The sequence below is a fragment of the Mchenga conophoros genome, linkage group LG13 (assembly GCF_057382185.1).
Source record: "Mchenga conophoros isolate Kocher_MC1m ecotype Shallow Benthic linkage group LG13, M_conophoros_male_GT1.1, whole genome shotgun sequence".
In the NCBI taxonomy this organism is placed as follows: domain Eukaryota; kingdom Metazoa; phylum Chordata; class Actinopteri; order Cichliformes; family Cichlidae; genus Mchenga; species Mchenga conophoros.
The window spans coordinates 18,232,064-18,255,439 of NC_140538.1; the positions used below are offsets into that span (position 1 = coordinate 18,232,064).

At 39.2% G+C, this 23,376-nt stretch overlaps 1 protein-coding gene across 2 annotated transcripts in view; it reads right to left on the minus strand.

Annotated features, from left to right (window-relative positions):
- LOC146561123 (A-type potassium channel modulatory protein KCNIP2) overlaps positions 1–23,376 on the minus strand; it is a 137,939-nt gene that overhangs the window by 60,090 nt on the left and 54,473 nt on the right. The window lies entirely within an intron of this gene.

Genomic DNA, 23,376 nt, shown 5'->3' on the forward strand with positions numbered 1-23,376 from the left:
GAAGCGACAGATTGAGTGATCAGTGTAGCATGAAGAATTAAACATTAATTGCTCGATGTAACACACCATCTCCTGCCGCACATACACATACATAGACACATACACATTCAGGGTTGCATGATCTGATAATGACAGGTTAAAATTTAATAAAGCCAGCTTTTCTGTCAATGGGATGAAGAGAGGAAGAAAAAGAGACTAATTATGATTTATATGTCTGGGATTTTAAAGTAAGGCAAAGAGTACAATAACTTCAGGCAGTTCTAAGGAAGAGCATAAATAATGTGAAAGATACTAAAAGTAAAATAAAACTAATAAAAAATGTAAAAGGGCTCTAAAAGCAGAATAAAACATGCGTGCGTTAAAGTACCCTGTGTATTTTCTTGTAAACAAACAAACAAAAATAAATATACTTCATTCACTGTTAGTTTCTACAATAGATTATGCGTATCCTTATAATCCTGTACGTTAACATTCATGTTTACTTGTAAGCAAGCAAGCCTTTTTCCTGCCTCTGCTGAGTTTCTTGGCTTGTTATCACCACCTGTTGACACTGGGCAGACAATCATAGAAAAACTTCTCCATCGCTGTAGTAGAGGTCAAATACTCCAGATGGTTACCTTTTATAGGTACCATCAGTCAGACACAAGGACAGCATTTATGTTTGTAATCTGATTTAATCGCTGACCCAGTCAAAGTGAGAATTTTTCAACCTTCCGGGCCTTATGTCTTTCATTTTGCTGCAAAAAGTCTTAAAGCTGCTTAAATGCTCTTAAATGTAAAAAAAAAACAAAACAAAAAAAACTTTATTGTGTTGTGCTGCAAAATAAACCTATTGTCCTTATATGAGGACATACTTTTACATCCAACTAATCTCAAGTACGCATCCAAATCAAGAGCTCAGGTCTCAGGCGGATAATGAATTGATCTTTTGTTGAGTCAGTCACAAATCCTATTTCCTTTTCCTAGTCTTTTAGTTACTGGAATGTAGAAAATTGTGGTTACCATTCACACTCAATCCCGAACATGAATTTGTCTGAAATTGTGAAGCAGAGCCGCATGACAAATCAGGAGTTGATAGAAGCAGTGACATTTTCGAGAGCATTAATGGGCTGTTTACCAATATACAGGAGTCATCGATATTGTTGCCTTTAAATCAATCAAACAAAAGTTTACCATAGAAAGTTTTGTACTTATTAGTTTCACTGTGGAGGAGAAGTAACATGTTAGATTTCTTTTTTTTTTTTTACACTAAATTTACAGCTCAACTTCTGAAAACTTTGTGTGAAAAGATCGTGTACATTATCTAACTTTGTCTCAGATTTTCACCTTGGGTGTGACAAAAGCTTCACTTGGTCCTACACCAAAAGCTTTTATCTCCAGCATTGACAGCAGGGGTGAGGTATAGCCCGTCAGACTCTCTGCTTGTACCTGACAGCTTTATTGAAAATGTACAGAGGCTTCCCTGCAACACTGAGGCCCCATCAGCTGAGCAGCAGTAAAATTTCACAATATCTACTGTATATAAGCCTGTTATCCAACAGGAAGATAAAAAAATTTCTATTGGGGATATGAAGAAGGTGATAAAAAGAAGTAGGAGGAAGGGTGAGGCTGCTCAAGTATAAGAGTTCTACATCCATTGTTCATTCAAATCCCGTGACATGTGTCCAGCGTTTGTGCCAAGACTCAGCCGCCTGTTCTCAGCACATGTACATGTGCCTTTTTGCATCAATTTTTTTCAAGTGTTTACTTCCAGGACTCTGACTCACCACCAGCACCAAGATGTCCAGGGTGTGAAAGCAGCACAGCCAAACACCGGCAACAGTCCATTAGCAACTATTACCATAGAAAATCAACACAAACAAAGAACAACACTTCACACTGCTGGCCCAATTATCAGCTTCAGTCAAATTCCAGTAACTCTTAATTATATTCTTGCAAGGACAAAAAAGCAGTTACTGTCGCAACACGTCAGTAAAATAACCATAAAATATAAAAATTGGCAGACGACGAAAGAACATTGTGGCAGACAGATAGAGGGGTCAGAGACATAAGAAGAAAGATGAGTTCAGAAGCATGCAGAGTTACTGCACTTAACCTATTGATGAAGCTACAGATCTAGGCTAGATGTTCATTTGAATGAACTGTCAGTAGCAGAATTAACATAGCTGTGTGACTGATCTCATCCTTTCGGTTTATAGATTCAAAACTTAAAAACTATCGTATTTAGCTTCATAGTGAATAATATAAAACACTAAGAAAAATACTATGCAGACTTTATGTGCGTGTGTGTGTGTATGTGTCACAAGTGACAAGATAATGATTTTCCACAGATTTGGAATTGGTGCCGCAGTCTGTGCAGGCTTCCACATGAGCGCAAAGGCACACAGGAATGTTGGAGGGCAGATGTGACACTGACACTCAAGTATCTGGCAAAGACACACACACACGCACGCACATACACATTCTCACATGCATTTGTTTTTAACACTATTTATGTGGCAGGCAAAGGCACCAGCTGGTGAAATCCACTCAACACTCTATTCACTGAGGACATGTGACGGTGGAGGGAAGGAGAGGAGAAAGAGAGAGGGAGTGGGAAGAGAGGGAGAAGCAAGAAAGAGGCACAGGTGGAAACACTTATCTTCAGGGATGTGTGGTTAAGGCTTAAATACAAACAAAAAAGCAGGAAAGTTTTCACACACAGACACACACACACACACACATAATCCCAGACACACATCCAGTCCTTCAGGTTTGTAGAACCCCATCTTCCCAGAATCCTGTGTGTCCAGCCTCCAGGCTCGAGTCTTACACTGTATTAAAGATGTAAATGGATTTATTAACAAGCATATCAAAATGCATCCTTCATATCAAATCCTCCTCAGCTTACTGAATACACAGCAGCTTATTCTGCTTGGTAATCAAAGCAGATTATGATGGATACACATGCAAATAGCTAGAAACTAATATTATGTGATCTAAAACTGCCCAGACGGTTTAAGGTTAAACAGTATATAATGCAGAATAACAGAACAGTTAAAGTGAGCTACAAAATCATTCGTATCCATGGAGATGAATGTTATTTCCTTATAGAGTAGTGACTGCATCCTACAGCCTGTTTATTTATACCCTCCCCTTTAATATGCTGTGAGGACTCTCAAGGGCTGCAAGGATGACTTAATGCAGAATGACAATCCACAGTGAAGTACAAGTTTGTGAGAGTCATTTGGGAAAGGGTCAATATGCACACGTATAGAAGCTTTAATCTATAATTGAACGTTTACCTCAGATAAGCCAAAGCAAAGGAAAGCAGGAACCACAGCAACTCGAGCAAAACTTCAAATATCACACACTCTTGATTTAAGTAGGACTAGCCTGCAAATATTTTTATATGGTTTTATTATTATCCCTCTGTGGCATGAATTTTAGTGTAAAAGATATTTCACCCTATTTTTTGAGAGCTTGTGTGTCCCTGTTGATGTAACAGTCAACAAATTTGTACCCCTCACCTCTCCTTACCAGAAACTGGTTTATTGCCTCAGGGCAACAATGCACCAAAAGGTACCAAAATCTCACAGCTTTCTAAATAATCTCATTTAACAAACATGTAATTTTATATTTTAATATACTTGTGTTTCTTTGCCCTTCATAAAGTCCTCACCCAACTCCAGATGAACTGTCATCACGTACATACACACATTATTGCTCACGTATGTCTGACCCTCGACTGATCCCTGATCTCCTAACTGTTCTTCAAAGCTGATTCTGGGGTCTGCTCTTACTCACTGTCACTCTCATCACCTTCACTGTCCTCACCCTAACTGTCCAATCACATCGTTTTCTCAATGCATGATTTGAGTACTTACATATCAAACTACTACATCCTCTACTGCTTTGAGTGTTCTCAAAACATTAACACAGATGTTCTCCTGAGGACCCCAATCCAAGCTCAACTCACCTTATTCAAATGATCTCCTGGGTATTAAATGATGCAACTGCCTAATTACACGATGGTCATTTGGAATAAGTGTGTTGTAGCAGGGGAACACCTAAAACCTAACACGAGTTGTCCCATGGACCAGAGTTTAGAAGCACTCCTTCAGCATTATTACCGGAAGAAAACTGGTCTAACTGCATAATGTTGCCCTGAGGAAACAAAATAATGTTGTATTAGTAATAAATGAAATCAAAATCTGAGTTTAACCAACCAAATGTGTTCCTTCATATATTCATGAACATATTTGGATATTATTTACAAGTTATTCCAATTTAAACATATATTAAAATGATATTAGTCTAAGCAATAACTGGTACTGGGTCCCATGTGGATTTGGTTCCTGAAAGGATTGCTTCACTCACAGGTCAAAGGTCAAGTGTTCTTCTACTACTCATTTTACTGAACAGTGATGCGTCTTGCATCATTAAATAATAAATAATACTATCCCATATATGATTTTAGATTTTAGTGTGCACACTGTGTTATTCACACAATCATAATCAACAGATTTGCTTTGTTCTTGCTAGTAAGATGTACTAACTTACATACTAACAGCTGTTCTCAGTGATGCTGGCATATAAGTACAGTTCCTACACACATGAAACTCACTGATCTGTGATTATAAGAAGCTGTCATCCACAAATATTTGCTAAAATAGAGCCCATCTGGAGATGGGAAAACACCAGATTGTTGTTTCAGGCCAATGATTACGGAGTACTTATTACTACTTCATACAATATTTTGTCCTCTCAAGTCAGCATGTGTCCATCTTTAAACTCAACTTGTGATTTTGTCTTGAACAGCTGTTATACTGTCATGCTGACAAAACCTGCCAAAGAACAATTGACATACACTCACAGGGTAAAAACAATTTGTATCCCTGTGTCAGCTGGTTACTATCATATGATCATACAGCGGGTGAAGATGGATAAAAATCGGTCAAGTGCCAAAAATGTATGGATGTTGGGTGCTGCACATATACACAAACATGCTTACAAGCTTTAAATATGTCACAACTAAATTAAACAAATAAATGAGACAAAAAAAATGTTTATGTGTCTGTCATGTTTGCAGCAACACAATGAACACTGTTATCCATCTCCTGCGCTAGTGCTGAGGTTTCTTTAACAAATGCTTCAATAGTGCAGAATTTGGCTGTCCTGTTGCAGAGCAAACACCAGAACATAATCATTGTGGTGTTGCTGACATCTGCAGGCAGAAAACTGCATAGCAACAGCACAGAGCAGCCATCAGCCCTCAGGGCAAACAGATGGACTGAGAAGGCAGGCACATGGGAGAAGAAACTTAAAAACTTCACAAACCCATACACACACACAACTAAGTTTAATGAAGACCAGAGAGGAAGAGAGGCTATTAATGAAAGGGAAACACTTTAAGTAACTAATGATGCATGGCTCTTCCAGCTGGAAGAGAAATACCACGGTAGAGCACTTTAATTTGATCACTAATGAATATTCATTAAAAGCTGTTTTAAAGATAAGAAATATCGATAGTGAAATAATTATGCCTGTGTGCATGAGCAAATATTTGCTCGTGTGTCTGTAGGCATGTCAAGGCTGAGTTACCCCGACATAACTTAAATAGCTTCGATATCCCAGATCTGAGCCCCTTTTTTTTTAATTATGTGAGAGGCACTTTCATTGAATTAAACCACATAAGGAAAGGCACTACATCAGCTTTGGAGCAAAGGCTGTCATAAAGATAACAACAAAACAAAATAAAAACTATTAAAGTATACTGAAATAATATTCTGATCGATGTACCACTGCACAAACATTTTTTTTAGCTATGATATTTTGACAATTATATATACACAATCATTAAAAATCGCCACAAATTAAATTTAGCACTAGAATAAACACATTATTTCATTAAGATGCTTGTACTTAACAGTGTTGACCAGTAGAGGGCAGACAGAGCTCAGTAAACTCACAGACATGATTGAGCATATCAAAGCTACTGCATGTCAAACACATTATATTATATATAATTATATCAAATAAAAATAATCATTACATTCCTTCTGTATTTCAGTTTTGGGGATGATAACAGACAAAAATGCAAACATTCAACGCTTCTTTTATCTAATCTCCACAAATAATATATCTAATCTGCACATATAACTAAAGACATTTTATAGCTTAGTCAGTTAATCATCTTGCCCTGTGAAAATACAGAAGCGGTGTAACTGAACCATTGCAAAGTCAGAGGTTAACTGCAGCTGAGATGTTTATCTACATCAACCTACAGCAAAGCACCAGCTTCTGATTTAGGAATTAGACTTTTGCTATGCTCCCTGCTCTGGACATCAGCTTAATCTGTAAATCTGCATCAGTTCAGTGATGGTAAAAGAGGTTGAAAGGTCATGAGAGGACATGCTGATGTGTCATATGAAAAAGAATAACATCATACAGGAATCAAAACGCCGCTACATTTGTCAAAAGCTAATCTTGGTTTTCGCTGTGGTTCAGATGAAACAGAAACAAAACAATAAATAATAGATAGAAGACACAACTCCCGTTCACTCTACCCTTGTCTATGATTACATAAACATACTCTCTTCCACTGGTCCAAGTGTTTATACCCTTTGGGAGCTCACATATTCCCTTAGATAAAGTCAGGAATGATGCTACTACTATAAGATGGAGAGGGTACTGACCCATGGGAGACAAGAGTGACAAATAAAGCAATGTAATAAAGCAAAAAATGGATTGCTGGGCCACAAAGGCCATAAATAAACCCAAGAGAAGATCCTGTACCGTTTGCATTTGTTTTATTGCAAGACACCAACCAGTCAGTCATCAGTCAGTCAAGCCTAACAGTGCAAGAGGGGAGCCACATGCTGCTACCTGCACCTGCGTGAAGGTATCAAACATCACTGAGTGACAAAAGGTCTCTGATAAACTCTTGCGATTACTCCACCTTTGCCACATCTTGCTTCCCTCTTATTTTACATGTTACACCGTGTATTTCTTCTGAAGCCGACTCTATCTTTCTCTCTCTGTCACACCCAGCCTCTCGGCTGCTTGACTGCTGTTCTTCCCCCCTGTCTCTCCATGCCTGTGTGAAGGCAGGCAGCAGGTGTTTTGTGACTCGAAGATCAGAGAGCCTCAGAGAGATGGAGCCCCTGTGAGCCAGGCTGTGTAGGAGGAGGAGGAGAGAAAGTCTACACTTTCATTTTCAGCCTGCCTTCTCACTGCTACAGGAGAGAGCTCTTATCCCTCCCCCAGACCAACATCACCGCCAGTACAATACAACTGCATGTCTTATCGATATCATGTGCTCCTAAAGGCTGAGTGAAGAGCCTTTTTTAGAGAGAAGGGGAGCTTACTGCTAACATAGCAAATGAGGGGGAGAAGGGAGAGGGAGGGTTGGACGCAGGTAGAGCCTGTGAAAAAATTTGTAGTCACACTAAAATACAGGATGACTTTGATCTCATTAAATTTATCACTTTTGAGGTCACCCAATTTCACAGCACCCCACTCTCTGACCTAAAACTAGTTTCAGGGATGCTGACTCAGGACACTGCTTTACTGCTTTACTCACTCATTTTTTTGTTTCTTTTTTTTCTCCTTTTTTAACTATAGGTTTTTGAATTATAATAGATTAGTATCCACGCAGTCGCAGTAACGATTCCAGAGTTAATGGCAGGAACGCTCACTGAAGCACATCGTTTGTAAAAACCTGCTTCTTTTTTACTTTGCCTCTTTCTCTCTCATCTGCTCACTTTTTCCCAAAGCAGCAGCCAGAAGTGCTCAACTGTGCCTTTCTTGTTCATGTATTCTACATTTTAAAGCCAGGTGGGAGGCTTCCAGGTTATGAGTAAATAACAGAACCATAACATATACTTTGGCATAGAAGTATCTGACTGTCCTACTTTAAATACAGTTAGATCCAGAAGTTCTTTGACTCTGTGACATTTTTTGTGTCACACACTTTCACCTTTGATCGATTTTGCAAAAATAATGCTGTTCATGATAACTGTTCAGGAAGTACAACAGTTTTGGAGTTGATTCAAAGTAAAACACTTGCAACTGGTAGCTGTTCAGTGGAACTCAAACTTAATATGGGGTTCAAAGAGATGTTGATGCAAGTGTAGGAGCCAATCATTGGTTGAAAAAAGTAAAAGTAAAGTTCAGAGAGAGAAAAGATTAGATTTCAAGATTAGGCTTAAAACTTTCCTTTTTGCTAAAGCATATACAGTGGGGCAAAAAAGTATTTAGTCAGCCACCGATTGTGCAAGTTCCCCCACTTAAAATGATGACAGAGGTCAGTAATTTGCACCAGAGGTACACTTCAACTGTGAGAGACAGAATGTGAAAAAAAAAAATCCATGAATTCACATGGTAGGATTTGTAAAGAATTTATTCGTAAATTAGGGTGGAAAATAAGTATTTGGTCACCTCAAACAAGGAAAATCTCTGGCTCTCACAGACCTGTAACGTCTTCTGTAAGAAGCTTTTGTGTCCCCCACTCGTTACCTGTATGAATGGCACCTGTTTGAACTCATCATCTTTATAAAAGACACCTGTCCACAGCCTCAAACAGTCAGACTCCAAACTCCGCCATGGCCAAGACCAAAGAGCTTTCGAAGGACACCAGGAAAAGTATTGTAGACCTGCACCAGACTGGGAAGAGTGAATCTACAATAGGCAAGCAGCTTGGTGTGAAAAAATCAACTGTGGGAGCAATCATCAGAAAATGGAAGACATACAAGACCACTGATAATCTCCCTCGATCTGGGGCTCCACGCAAGATCTCATCCCGTGGGGTCAAAATGATCATGAGAACGGTGAGCAAAGATCCCAGAACCACACGGGGGGACCTGGTGAATGACCTGCAGAGAGCTGGGACCAAAGTAACAAAGGTCACCATCAGTAACACACTACAACGGCAAGGAATCAAATCCCGCAGTGCCAGACGTGTTCCGCTGCTGAAGCCAGTGCATGTCCAGGCCCGTCTGAAGTTTGCCAGAGAGCACATGGATGATACAGCAGAGGATTGGGAGAATGTCATGTGGTCAGATGAAACCAAAGTAGAACTTTTTGGTATAAACTCAACTCGTCGTGTTTGGAGGAAGAAGAATACTGAGTTGCATCCCAAGAACACCATACCTACTGTGAAGCATGGGGGTGGAAACATCATGCTATGGGGCTGTTTTTCTGCCAAGGGGACAGGACGACTGATCCGTGTTAAGGACAGAATGAATGGGGCCATGTATCGTGAGATTTTGAGCCAAAACCTCCTTCCATCAGTGAGAACTTTGAAGATGAAACGAGGCTGGGTCTTCCAACATGACAATGATCCAAAACACACCGCCCGGGCAACAAAGGAGTGGCTCCGTAAGAAGCATTTGAAAGTCCTGGAGTGGCCTAGCCAGTCTCCAGACCTCAACTCCATAGAAAATCTGTGGCGGGAGTTGAAAGTCCGTGTTGCTCGGCGACAGCCCCAAAACATCACTGCTCTCGAGAAGATCTGCATGGAGGAATGGGCCAAAATACCAGCTACTGTGTGTGCAAACCTGGTAAAGACCTATAGTAAACGTTTGACCTCTGTTATTGCCAACAAAGGTTATGTTACAAAGTATTGAGTTGTATTTTTGTTATTGACCAAATACTTATTTTCCACCCTGATTTACGAATAAATTCTTTACAAATCCTACCATGTGGATTCATGGATTTTTTTTTCACATTCTGTCTCTCACAGTTGAAGTGTACCTCTGGTGCAAATTACTGACCTCTGTCATCATTTTAAGTGGGGGAACTTGCACAATCGGTGGCTGACTAAATACTTTTTTGCCCCACTGTAGTTAGGGCTGGACCAGGTGACCCTGAATCCTTCCTTAGTTATGCTGCAATAGACATAGGCTGCCGGGGATTCCCATGATGCATTGAGTTTTTCCTTTCCAGTCACCTTTCTCACTCACTATGTGTTAGTAGACCTCTCTGCATTGAATCATATCTGTTATTAACCTCTGTCTCTCTTCCACAGCATGTCTTTATCCTGTTTTCCTTCTCCCACCCCAACCGGTCGCAGCAGATGGCCCCGCCCCTCCCTGATCCTGGTTCTGCCGGAGGTTTCTTCCTGTTAAAAGGGAGTTTTTCCTTCCCACTGCTCATAGGGGGTCATATGATTGTTGGGCTTCTCTCTGTATCTTCTGTACAATACAAAGCGCCTTGAGGCGACTTTTGTTGTGATTTGGCACTATATGAATAAAATTGAATTGAATTGAAAAACTTTAGGAAAATGAACAATGTATTCTTAAAAAGAAGGAAGAATCCTTCTTCTAACTTATCATCATTATCCAAATCTACACTGAAGAGACGCTGTCATGAGTGGATATACAGAGGGTTAAGAACAAGATGCGAACCACTGGTTACAAGAAGGCCAGATTAGACTTAAACGATCTTTGAACAGATGAAACCAAGTGGAACTTGTACCAGAATGATGCGAAGAGAAAAATACACAGAAGGAGAAAAATAGCTCACAATTCAAGGCATACCACAACATCAAACATGGTGGGAGCAATGTTATGGCATGGACATGAGGGACTCCCAGTGGAACCTGGTCACTAATGTTTATTGATGATCTGACCGCTGATAGAAGTAGTAGAATAAATTGTGAAATGTACAGAGCCATACTCTGTTCAGATTCAGCCAAATGCTGCAAAACTGATGGATGGTGTTACACAGAGAGAATGGAAAATGACCCAAAGCATACTGAAAAACCAACCCCAGAGTTTCTGACGACCAAGAAATGGGAAATTCTTCAATGGACAAGACAGCCAGCTGATCTCCCCCCAACAGAGCATGCTGTTCAGATATTAAATATAAAACTTAAGTTTAAAAACAAACCTTATATTAAAGATTATGTTAATTTGCCCAGTTACTTTTGAGTCTGTGACCTAGCTGTACTTTTATGTTTGCTGTATGTTTTTAGGAAATCACTTTACTCATACAAATATTTAAAAAGTAATGCACGTCTGGAAATGCTTGCTTCGTATATCTATCCTAAACCCTATCTAAACTTTTCTATCCCACAAGCTGTGTTAATGACTGATCTGAGTTTTTAAACCATAACCAGTTTTGAAATATGGCTGCATTATGTACATATAGAGAAACTTAACAGATTTTCCTCTCTCAAACCTCCAATATGCATACATTACTTATATACACTCAGAAAAATTATGGTTCTTAAATGGTTCTTCAGATGGCTTCATGGTTCTTTAAAGAACCATCATACGTCAAAGAACCTTTTTATTTTGTGGATGGTTCTTCAGCTATTACAAATGGTTCTTTAAAGAACAAAAGGTTCTTCATCCTTAGCAATCTAAGTTTGATGGTGTAAATGGCATAAATATTTATTCACTATAATGAGGCTGTGAATTATACTGTGTGTTTTCTTTGTGTGCATGTGTGTGCGAAGGGAGAGGGCGGGTTACCTGGCAACCCTTTAAGAGAAGATGGTAGGAAACTGAATATTCAAATAAAAGTTAGAAATATTTGCTTAAAAATATACTGGTGGCAGGGGTGGGGGCCAAAGCCTAAAGACCCTAACCCCCCCCCCACACACACACACACCCCTAACCCCACAAACACATTATGAATATGGTGAGTTAACAAACAGTAGACACAATACACACATTCAAGTACTGTACTTTAGTTTTAAATTTTAATAAAGCATTACTATTTTCTACTCCAAGGCATTACTTTTGAGATTATTATATATTTTTGAAAATACAGCATAATGATAATACTAGTTGTTGTAAACTTTACAAACCACCCAGCAGTATGTAAAGTCAAATTATAAGATACAAGTAAATAACAATTGCAGAACAGAATGTCAGTGTAATGAACACACTTCGTTTTGACAAAGCACACTGCTTAGGTAAATGATCTGAGTAGTTATTAACAAATTGCTCAGTGATGAACATGTGTTTCGAGCCAAATAAATGACAGGGAGAGAGAGTGACGTCAGAACACGTCATACTATAACCTCCCGGGAGCGAACGGAGGGGGTCAGTCGTTGGGATGCGCATGCGCAGACAGAGTGTGCGAGCGGCGGGCCTTGACCTTTCGGGGGGAAAAACTCACGGACGGTGACAGCGAAACGGATAACAGTCTTCAGTACCTGCTGGACTTTGAAGCTGTGGATTCTGGGACTGTTAGTTAAAATGGTTCTTTTAAAGAACCATTTGAAGGACCTTTTTAAAAATGGTTCTTTAAAGAACCATTTTTAAAAAGGTTCTTTGAAGAACCTTTAAAGGTGCCCCAAAGAACCATTTCTTGATGGTTCTTTGGGGCACCTTTAATGGTTTTTCAATGAACCACTGAAAGAAATGGTTCTTCAAAGAACCATTGTTTGAAAGGTTCTTTGTGACACCAAAAAAGGTTCTTCTATGGCATCAGTCTAAAGAACCACTTTTGGTTCCAGTTGGCACCTTTATTTTTCTGAGTGTATGTATATAAAAAAATAAGTGCAAAACACAGAATGTTAGCATATTATTAGGATTATCACACCAGAGGGGACATCGCATGGTGGGGTGAAGATGTAAACAAAGAGACTCTGGTGCAACGATTTATTGTAACATTAGCATTACAGCGCAAAAGCAGAAGGCCTAAATGAGTCTGTATTTGATGCAGCGAGCAAAGGTTGTCTCTGCTTCCATGAGAGCTGGATTGAGATTGTAAAAATTGATATCTGTTAACACTATACTAATATACATCAGCCTGAGGAGTAAAAATGACTGACATTGTTTGGAATTATTTTTAGTTGCACTTGTGTTTTGCTCCTGTTTAGCTGTTTAACACTAACAACTACAGTAGCTTGTTTTACTGTATTTTGCGTCTGCAAATTTGAAATACCAAAACATACAAAAGAAAAAAACTTAGAGCTGTAGCATCATTAATCAGACAATGTAACTAACTAACTAACACTAACTAACACAGTAGGTTTATAGCACGTGAAAAAAGTTTTGAACTACAATTAAATTATTTAGAAAAAAATGCTGAAATGTCTCTGTGAATTTGGAAAACTAACATAAAACATAAATATAGAGGAAATGTCCTTAGTTTTAGTATTTGTTAGTCTGGTACAATTTGTTATTACAACTTTGCTGATGAGTATTTAGTGGACGTGTTTATTGAGACTCTGGATGTCTGCAAGACTGAGTTAACTGCTCTCAAATAGCTCTGTTTTTATTGTAATACATACTTTATACTGGTTTTCAAAACTAAGAATCGTTAACTTTTTTTAAAACCAAACTTCATTACACACAAAGTGAGTTGCAAAAACTCAACACAAAATTTTAAATTTTTCACATCCAACTTGTCATTTAATCTAGTGTGTGTGTGTGTGTGTGTGTGTGTGTGTGTGTGTGTGTGTGTGTGTGTATATATATATATATATACACACACACCGCATGTAGCATGATTATTTTTTTTGGGGGGGGGGATTCCTCCACAAATAATTGTGAAAAATGAAGTCAACATTAAGCAATGATGAGCTGATCCTGATGTTTTAAGAAATTCTGAGTTCATCCTAATTTCCATGAGGAGACAGCAGGAAGACAAATTTCATGGTTAGATCCAGGAGCTGAAGCTGTATCACGGATGCTTTCGTAGATATTTCAGGATGTCAGTGGGTATTTTGAGCTGCTGTTGGCAGATTTGGGACCACATATGAGGAGGCAGAGATATTATTTCAGAGAACTGATTGACTCTAGCTGGGTGTCAGAGATAAAACAGTATTATTTTACTCTTTGTGCATTGAGTACTGATGTGCATTTTGAGTTCTGAGTCACTTGTTGCCAACTGCAGCAGTCTGATTGGTCAGATCATGTTGTTTGGGAAAAAAAAAAATGGAAAAATTGTGCTTGGTCTATAAAATAAATGTTGCAAATTTGTCCAGCAAAATTACATGGACGGTATGAACGGCTGCATTAAGAATAGCAAACCCACACTGAAAACTAATTGAAACTAAACGTAGTTAAAACCATAGGCAGGATAAAGACATAATGTCACAGTTTTAGGCTCCATAATTTTAAAATCTACAGCATCAGCAAGGATGACGTGAATGAGTTACAAAACAAATTCACCCCACTCAAAGCTGTTATGATGGAAGGAAACTATCCATAGAGGCCTAAAAAAAGATTTGTCACGCTGTTAATTTGGGCATTTTAGCACTGGAGCCTATGAGGACTGACTCTTTTGGAGCCAGCATCAAGTGGAACCTAGAAGAAGTGTAGTTTTTCCACTCCAGTGTTGGCTTCATTTTTCACCTCCAACCCTTTGGTTGTGACCCTCAGTTGAATGTATCTAAAATTAGCTGGAGATTACTAATTCAGGTACAAAATAAGAACTGCTACACCCAATGTCCCGGCGGAGTAAAAACCTTTAAACTTCTTTTATTTTATTTATTTATTTTTTTTAACTTTAAACTTCTAAGTGAGCGCAGTGAAATCAAAATAGCTCCCTGTGTGGATTATGCTGATGTGGACACACACATCTGTAGTTTTCTGGTATAAGCCTGAGCCCCTTTTTGCCACAGACCTACTCTACCCACTCTGCCATTCTGGTGCCTAGGTTTCTCATTTGTGAGTTTCCTCTTCATTGCCTGCCTCTGTTCCCCTCATGGCTTCTCGAGAGCCATTAACCAAGAGGCTCAGTCTGGTGTGTCTGATGAGGACAGCTGCTGGGTTAAACAACCCATCTGTATCTAAATGATATAATCAGTTCTAATAGAACAGGGACAGATCAGTCCCATAGCTGTCAGCCAACAGGAGGACAAGAGGTCACCTTCAGCACAATTTAGGCACAGTCCACCTGATTGGGAATCCACAAAGAGACGTTGCCTGAAGCTGTGAAACTGTCTATTTGTGCAAGTACTGCGTGTGTGTGTTTGTCTCAACGTGTGTGTGCTCGTATGAGCTATGCATAAAGTGGGAAGAGTGTCATTTGTCTTTCAGCAAACTTACAGAAACTTTTTACCCATGTTCGGTGCAGCAGGGCAGCCACAAATTCTGCTCAGAAAATGAAGAACTGGATGTGGGTTATTGATGAGAAAGTATTTGTGCCCTGCACCTCAAGGGGATTATTCATCAAAAAGTGTCAGTCGAAAGGTTATACAGGCATAAGAGCATGGTAAAGCCGCATCTAAGCAGGGTTGTTAGAGTGACTGCCCCGAGACAGACAGAGAATACATTAATCCCAAAACAGCCATATATCCTGGCAGAGTCTCCTTAAGCAAGGCCCAAACCTACACCTTCCCACTCACTGACAAAAAACAGCACCTAAAAAAAAAAAATGAGCAGAAAATGTCAAATACCTCCCACTCTCTAATTTCTTACCCTTTTTTTCTCTCCAACTTGACAGTTCTTCCTTTTGAGCTCATGTTACATGAGCCTTATTTGATCCTCACCGAGAGCACTAATAGCAGCTTTGATCATGACAAGTGCAGCACTTATGCTACACTACTATAATCACTAACTCTCCCTAATGTAATCCCTCACTTCTCTTGACACCATCTACACTTTCTTAAGGAGGCTCTCTTAGTCTGCCTATCCAGCAGGGCTGCTGCTGAACTATCCACCCCCCCTCTCAACTCAATTTTCAGAGCTTGCTCTCACGTTCTTGCTGGGCTACTTGAGTGCTTCCACTCTGCTATTTCTGCTGAATGAGTGTGAGTGCAGAAGATCCCGCTCTATATAATGGTGTGGTGGATCACAGCATCTAAAACAGAAAAGAATGAGGTTATGGAAAATGTTTTTTTCCTTTGCTTATCCATCTCTTTCTGTGTCTCTAGTTCTCTGCCATGTGAGCACAGATCTAGAGGTGAATCAGGGTGAAATGCATCCCACTTATAACAACACAGTGATGAAAGACTAGACACTCAGCAGACTCTGGCGCATTTAGACAAAGCTGACAATGTAAACACAAATGCGCACTACACAAACATCTTTCAGGCAAAAAAGAAAAAAAATATGTTAGAGTTGGATTGATTCCTGGAGGGCGCCGAACGTGTCGCCTGAAAGTCTTCCCCTAACAAGCAGCTCATCTATCCTCCATCGCTGTAAACACAACTGTTATGTAAGACACAGAGGACAGCGAGTATGTGCGCGTGTGGAGGAGTGTATGCTAATGTTAGTACTCGCGTACAGTATGTGTGCTCATACGACTTGCTTTTTTATGTAATGAATGGTAACTCCAAAGAAGGAGCCCGAACTGGTTGAATTCACACCATCAACCGACAGCTCCTGGGAAATCAGTGGGTGGATGGGTTTGGATCGGTGACAGTAGGCGAAGGATTGCAGACAGATTGGATTGGGTTCACTCGCGATCACACTTTAATACTCTTATTCACTCTGTGTCTCTCTGAGGAATTATTTTTCTTCATGTCTTCAAAGAAACTGCACCTGGTCTGAGTGGTTAACTTTTTTTTTTTTTCCCAACAGTTACCATCTCTTTGGACCTGAGCTTAAAAAAATCATTATCAGTACGTACTGGGGAGATGGGGATAGATAGTGTCAGTGTGCTTTTGCAACAGGTTTAGCAATGAAAAATGACACGATCAAATATTTTAATAATCACAGTGCCGCTCGCTTATAAGAAGGGAAGAAGGCGCTTTGAGAATAGATGGTGGTGCACCTGGAAATGTGGGCAAAAACTGATAATATCCATTATTAGTAAATAATTGTAAATTTACAGTTAATTAAACTTCATGAAAGTGTTATTTGATTGTTAGTGATAATTAAAAATGTAATAATAATGTGACGTATCACAGCTGATAAGGGGGATAACAAACTGGCTCACATAACATTTTACTACATTGTATTTGTTCATGTCTACCAGATGTTACTGGTGTTTGGTACTAAAGGCTTCACTAGTGATCAGTTAAACTTTTTATCCAGAGTCCTGCATTTGAGACCTTTCCAATTCCTGACAGACTGATCTGGAAAGCCAGTGTACTCAGTGGACTCTATCCCGTTCAGCGTGCTTTTACCAGACAAAGAGCCTAGCTCGGAAAACAAAATCAGGTGTGACGCCAGCTCTCCAGTTAAAAGGATGTATTACTTCAGCAAATGGAGGTGAAGGATATTTTTACATCCTGTGTGTTCACCATTAAAATCAGCTGCAAAATCTCCATCGTCTTCCCCTCAGTCTATCGTAGCACAACCAGGGCTCAAAATCAGCCTGTGGCCCCTCCACTGACACCCTCTGCTGAGCCTCCAAATCCAGTTCCATAACCTGCTTATTTATTTATTGTGGGGCAGAGCATTAAGGTGGGTTCATGTAAAAGCAAACGGAAAACTTTCTTATGCTAATTTTGTTAAGTTTAAAAGTGTGTTTGACAAGTCTTGATGCATGCTCAATCATCTAGGTAAGGAAATCCCACAAAGTTGATTCTGTTCATCTGGACTCAGCATTTTCAGTCCGAGAAATGTTTTAAACCATAGGCCAGTGGCCACTCTTTCAATGATGGGGATGTACATATCCTTGGTAGGGAGCAAAGCTGGTTTGAGTGGGGAGTCAAGGAGGCCATTTATGTGAAAAGGGAAAGACCATCTTTGAATCAAGGAGAGAGACTGAGAGTACATCTTTTACCATTTTAGAATGCTGTCATTCCAGCCATTCCCCGGCTCTCTGTGAATGGTCATGACCATTGATCATTAGTATTTGATCAGTGGTTGTTGATCAATGCTCATGGCAATTTGCATATTAATGATCAAGAAACTGACATCACAGCCCATTGTTCACCAGTGGTGCTGGTTTTGGTCATTATGCAAATATACTCTATATAAGGGTGAGAAAACTTGCAGTCAGCTGAGGCTGAAGGAGTCACTTGGATGAGTGATGAAATGTTTCCCCCACTGAAAACGCTACGTCCAGATGAACAGAATCAACTTTTTGGGATGTGTTTGACAAGGGAACAAAGATTGTTTTGGTGGCCATCATTAGTTAAAAGGCTTTCGCACAGTACAGAATGCACAAGGTGTCCTCCGGCATCAGTAACAAGGGATTCTGAGTCATAACAATAATGAGGCTGGTCTCACTCCAAGCCTTTCAGTTATGGCATGTTTCAACACGCAGGGTCACGGCAATGAGCAAGGATTTATTAACACAGACCAGGACACTGTCTTAAACCTTTCCAAGTAGTGCTGAGGCTTAAACATCGAACACCAAACACTGAGTGAAAGGGAAAGTAAACACAGACTGAAGAAGAACATGAACAGTGGTTTCCAGGTTCACAGTGTTGCGATCTACACCACCACACTTATCAAACAAGTGTCATTCAATAGCAGTTTCGACTTTTTAATAGCTGTCCAATTTATGTTGATGCAATACATGCACACCATAGTTATTAACCATACAATGTTCTATAAACATCTGCTGCAACATTACATACCATACAGATACAATTTATGGATGGTATATTAAACAATACGGAAACATGAATCATTATTCATATTGTATCGTCGCGCAGTGTCACCTTACAGAGAGAAAGTTTGGGGGGATTTCTTTGTGTTTGAAAGATATGAAAGTTATATTAACGGGTAATCTGAATTGATGAGTGTGTGGCTGCCTGTCATTCTGTCAGCCCTGTGTATCCATTATCCATCATGTACCCTCGCACTCACCTCATGACAAGCAGGGATAGGCTCCAGAGAATGAGATTAATGTTTGTTAACAGTAAACAAACTATCAAAATTACCATTAATTATTGCTGGTTGTTAGTACATTTGACAATAAATCTAATAATTAGATCAAATTTAGAAGAAATGTTTGATTACTCCTTTTATGTCCTGCTTTGGGATTTAAGTTTTAGACACTTGACCAGCACATTCCTATAAATGATACTTTTTTATATATTGACACTTTCAGCACTAAAGCTATAGTGTTACATGGAAAAGCATTTTAATAGCACAACCAGGCCTCAACATGAACACTAAAGGCTTTTCACTAAGCTTGTTTTCAGCAAGCAAAATGAAAACTAGACTACGTTAGGTTAGAATAAAGATCCGATTTATGTGTTTCTTACACTTGCCAGGCTAACAATAAATTTAACCAGAGTTTATTTCCTCGATGATTTCAGTGACCAGCAGTCCACCTGTCAAGCAATACTTTTCGTCGCTCCCCAGTGATATCCTGATCTCTACGAAACCATAAAAAACAGCAGCTCAATTCCAAAACTACAAAGAAAAGAACAGCCCTTTGTCTTTTCATTAGTCTCTGTGACAGATGTGTATTTGATGTCTTACAGGGATAAAGAAACAAACAACTCTGTAAAGGTCTTGTCAAAGCAAGAGGTAATGAAAAACATCTAACTCTGTATGTTCACGAGTGTCTACGTGTTTTACTGGAACATGGCAATGACTCATGCTTGTTGTTGTTACAGCTTCTTTCCATATGCCCTCTATGCTGTAACAATAATGCCTTCATTATAATGGATTCCTCTGATTTATTATGTCTTCCCACCAACTGTCTTCTAACTACAGCTCCCTACTCTCGCCCCACTACCAGTGTAATTTTCTGCTCCTTCCGGCCTTGTTCTGGGTTGTTTTCTTATAATACCTTGCCAATTATTCAAAGGCAGGACATATGTTAGTGCAACTTAATATTGCACATGAATAAATAATGAAGCGAAGAAAGTCAAACTTGCACCATCACAGACTTAAACAACATTATTCTGATTTATTCATTTATTTATGGGATATTGCTCCAGGTCAGTTAATTGCTTTCCCTGCTGATGGTTTTTCTATTACATTGTCAATCTTTAATATTCTTTCTTTGTGAACACTGCCATATAACACCTTTCTGCACTATTCCTTTATTGTTTTCTCCTTAAATATAAATCCTGTTTTTCTTTCTCCTGCTGTTCACCTTCTTTTGTTCTGGATGAGTGACAGAGAAGGCAGTGCTTCACAGGATGAAACATGGAGGGAGGGCAGCAGTTGAGAAAAGAAAACTCTCAGTGCTTCAGAAGTTTTCTTTATCCATAATATATAGTGTAGCTGATATTAAATGCAGCTGTGCTGGCCTTTATTCTAGATTCTCTAAATCTGCTGGTTTCAGTGTGAACTCCTCTGCTGAAAAACCTCCCCCAAAGTACTCTACAATGTGAAAAGGCTGCAGCTCCTAAAGGATGCTTTGGGATTTTTTCCTGTCTTATGTTCATTTATCCATTCCCCCTCTTATCGACCCATCTCTACCAGCCATTTTTTCCCTTTTACACTCACAATCTCTGACTCAATCTTTTCTCTCCCACCCTTTTCTTTCTGCTTTTTAATTGTTGACACACACTTTGGAAGGATGGACAAGGACGAAGGAAGAGGGAGATGAAAATGCAATGGAGGAAATGCAAAAGCAATTAGAGACAGAAAGACACAGGCGGGCATTCACACAGTGCTCCAAAAAGAAAACCATGAATGATGCACTAAATTACACACGCAGTTTGAGCAGTCTGTTGCTCTTATGCTTTATCTCATTCCCCTCTTTTGTTCTTAAATTCTTCAGCACATATAAATGATCTCTGCCAGCTTCTCTCTGCAGAAAAGGTATACTAAATGACACACACTCATGCTCAACCAGATCAAGAGAAATGATCCTTCTGATTCCTGCACAAAGAGGGCCAGGAGGTGGTGAGGAAAAGGCTCACCCACTCATGCAGACACACACAAAACATCCTGAGAGGATGTCAGAGAGTTTTACATCATGGTTGATTTAACCAACCTAGAAATTAGCATACACAAGAATGTGCGTTTTTCTTTTTCTTTTGCATTGGCAGATTGCCTGGGGAGAAACAAAATACTCTGACAGCCTGACAAACAAGAATGGATATGGTGAGCTATCACCACAGAAGCAACTTCTATTTTTGTAGTGCTGAGGCGACATGTTTACTGTGATAGATGGCCAAGGACAGATGACCACAGCACTTTATGATAGTACACCTACAGCACAGAAAAACAACATATTTCGTTATTCAGAGTGAAAACAGTGGAGCTCAGAATGACAACAACTGTCATTGCATGTGATAGATGCTATAAAGACTTTCCTGCAAGCTTAAGCTTTACACAGCCACTCCCCAACAGGTATATGATGATAACAAAATATTCTGTTAGAATATGATCTCTCTTTTTTTAATCATTGTCCAATGTGTAGATATTACACTATTTGTCGTTCACAACATTTGTTCCCCTGAGCCTCACTTCTGTGATAAGTCGCAGTACCCACAGAATACCCACTAAATATTGGATGGCATATTGAATATTGGATTCCTGTTTTTCTATAACTGGTTTATTTATTTCAGTTAATCACCTTATTTGTTTGTAACCAGGTTAAATTTGACATTTATTAAAATGTGCTGAAATATTAAAAACATGTAAAGAAATGTAAAATAATAATGGTTAAGTATTTAGAAAGTATTTGTTATTTTGGAATTTCTTTCAAAAGGAGTACAATGTGTTTAATACATTTAAAAGAGCATTTCCATTATATATTCATTTTTACAAGTATTTTCTTTTATTGTGAAGATCTTTGTAAAAGGAAGTACATGTAGTTGTGATTACTACCAGGACTGAAGTTGTGCCGAGAAGTTTGTGCCAGTGTGTATGCACGAACTGGACGATCTACTCGACAGTCTTTGTCGATGTGCAAATTTTTCAAATTGCTTGTGAGAAGCTGGAGACATTTCTCACTTTTGCTTGAAGCGCCCTTACCACTCTGCATCATCATTCCCACATTACTTTTTCTTCACAGAAAACAAGTCCTCCACCCTCTGGAAACATGAGACTACATGACCTGTAGAAGCAGTATAAAAACGACGTCTAATATGAGTTGAAGTTTAACATTGAAAAGATGTCCACAACAACACATTTTAGCCCGTGCACGGAGGTCGTACGAGAGACATCACTCCAATATCACTTTGCGCAGTGGGGAAGAAGCCATGCAGATGTAGGGAGAACATGCAAACTCCACATAAAAAGGATTTGAACCCATGATCTTCTTGCTGTTGCAAAGGTGCTAATTCATTTTTTTAGTTTTAAAAAATTTTATTTTGCATCTTTAGTTATAAAAATAATTTTTTTAAAATCTATCAACAAGCAAAAAAAAGTTGACAGAGTATATTGATTTAGATTAACTGACCACTTGTAGGTACAATTGGCAGAAAAGCCACTGAACCATAAGGAGGAGAATGGCCAGACTACTTCAAGCTGTTATGAAGGCAACAAGTAAAATAAGCACTTGTTACAACTAAGCTGAGCAGAAGAGCATCTCTGAATGTATGATACGTCAACCTTGGATGCAGATAGGCTTCAGAAGCAGAAGATCAGACCAGATCTCACTCCTTACACCTAAGAATGGGAAGAAACTGAGGATATATAATTCACACAAACTCACCAAAACTGAACAACAGAAGATTGAAAAGAACAAAAAAAAAACAAAAAACAATGCCACACACACACACACACGTGTGTCTGTTTGAACATAAATCACGCTCATAAATCCTGAATGAAGTTTCTATTTCCTCCTATATCTCTCAGGAGACAAAAGCCAAACACACTTCTACCCAGTTGGCAGTTCACTCGAATCGCGCGCGCACACACGCACACACACACACACACACACACACACACTAGTAATAAAAAGAGTGGACTATCAAGGAGAAAAGACAGCAGGGAGCAAGGAGAGGATCCAGTACAGAGGGGTTGACGAAACTTCTTTCTGGCCATAAAAAAATAATGTCTACTTTTAAGGAACACCTCTGAAATACAACCATGTGGAGCTTTGTCTGTGATATTTATATGTTCAGTCCCTTAAGCTGTGAAGTAATAATAAAATAATAAAAGTTTACAGATGTTGTAAGGACAAGTTCTAGTTTTAATGACAATGTGAAAGATCATGTCGTGTCAGTCGCACTATAGTGAAAGAAACACTGTGATACTTGACAAGTAGGGAGCACCGATACCACAAAGGCTCTCTGTATGGAGCATGTAGGTGTGCAGTTTTGTATCTGGGTGTCACAAAGATTATAATTTAAACTTCCGGGTGTCATGGCGGATTGAGTGGACGCGTTTGGTGGTAGCTCCCTATCAGGAATTTAAAACACCGAAAACTCGTCAACAGACAATTCAATTGAGCAAAACGAATATAATTGGTGAGGAATAAGGCAAAAGGAGGCCAAAATGCCAAGGGGACATGATAAAGCCGCAAAAATAAATACCAATAACGCAACAGGACAAGACTGCACGAGCCCCGATGGCATAATTAGAGATTCGGCTGGCGAATTACTAAAAGCCATCGAATCATTGAAATCAGAAATGAAACAAGATAATGAAAGGCTGAGAGAAGGCATTAACACGC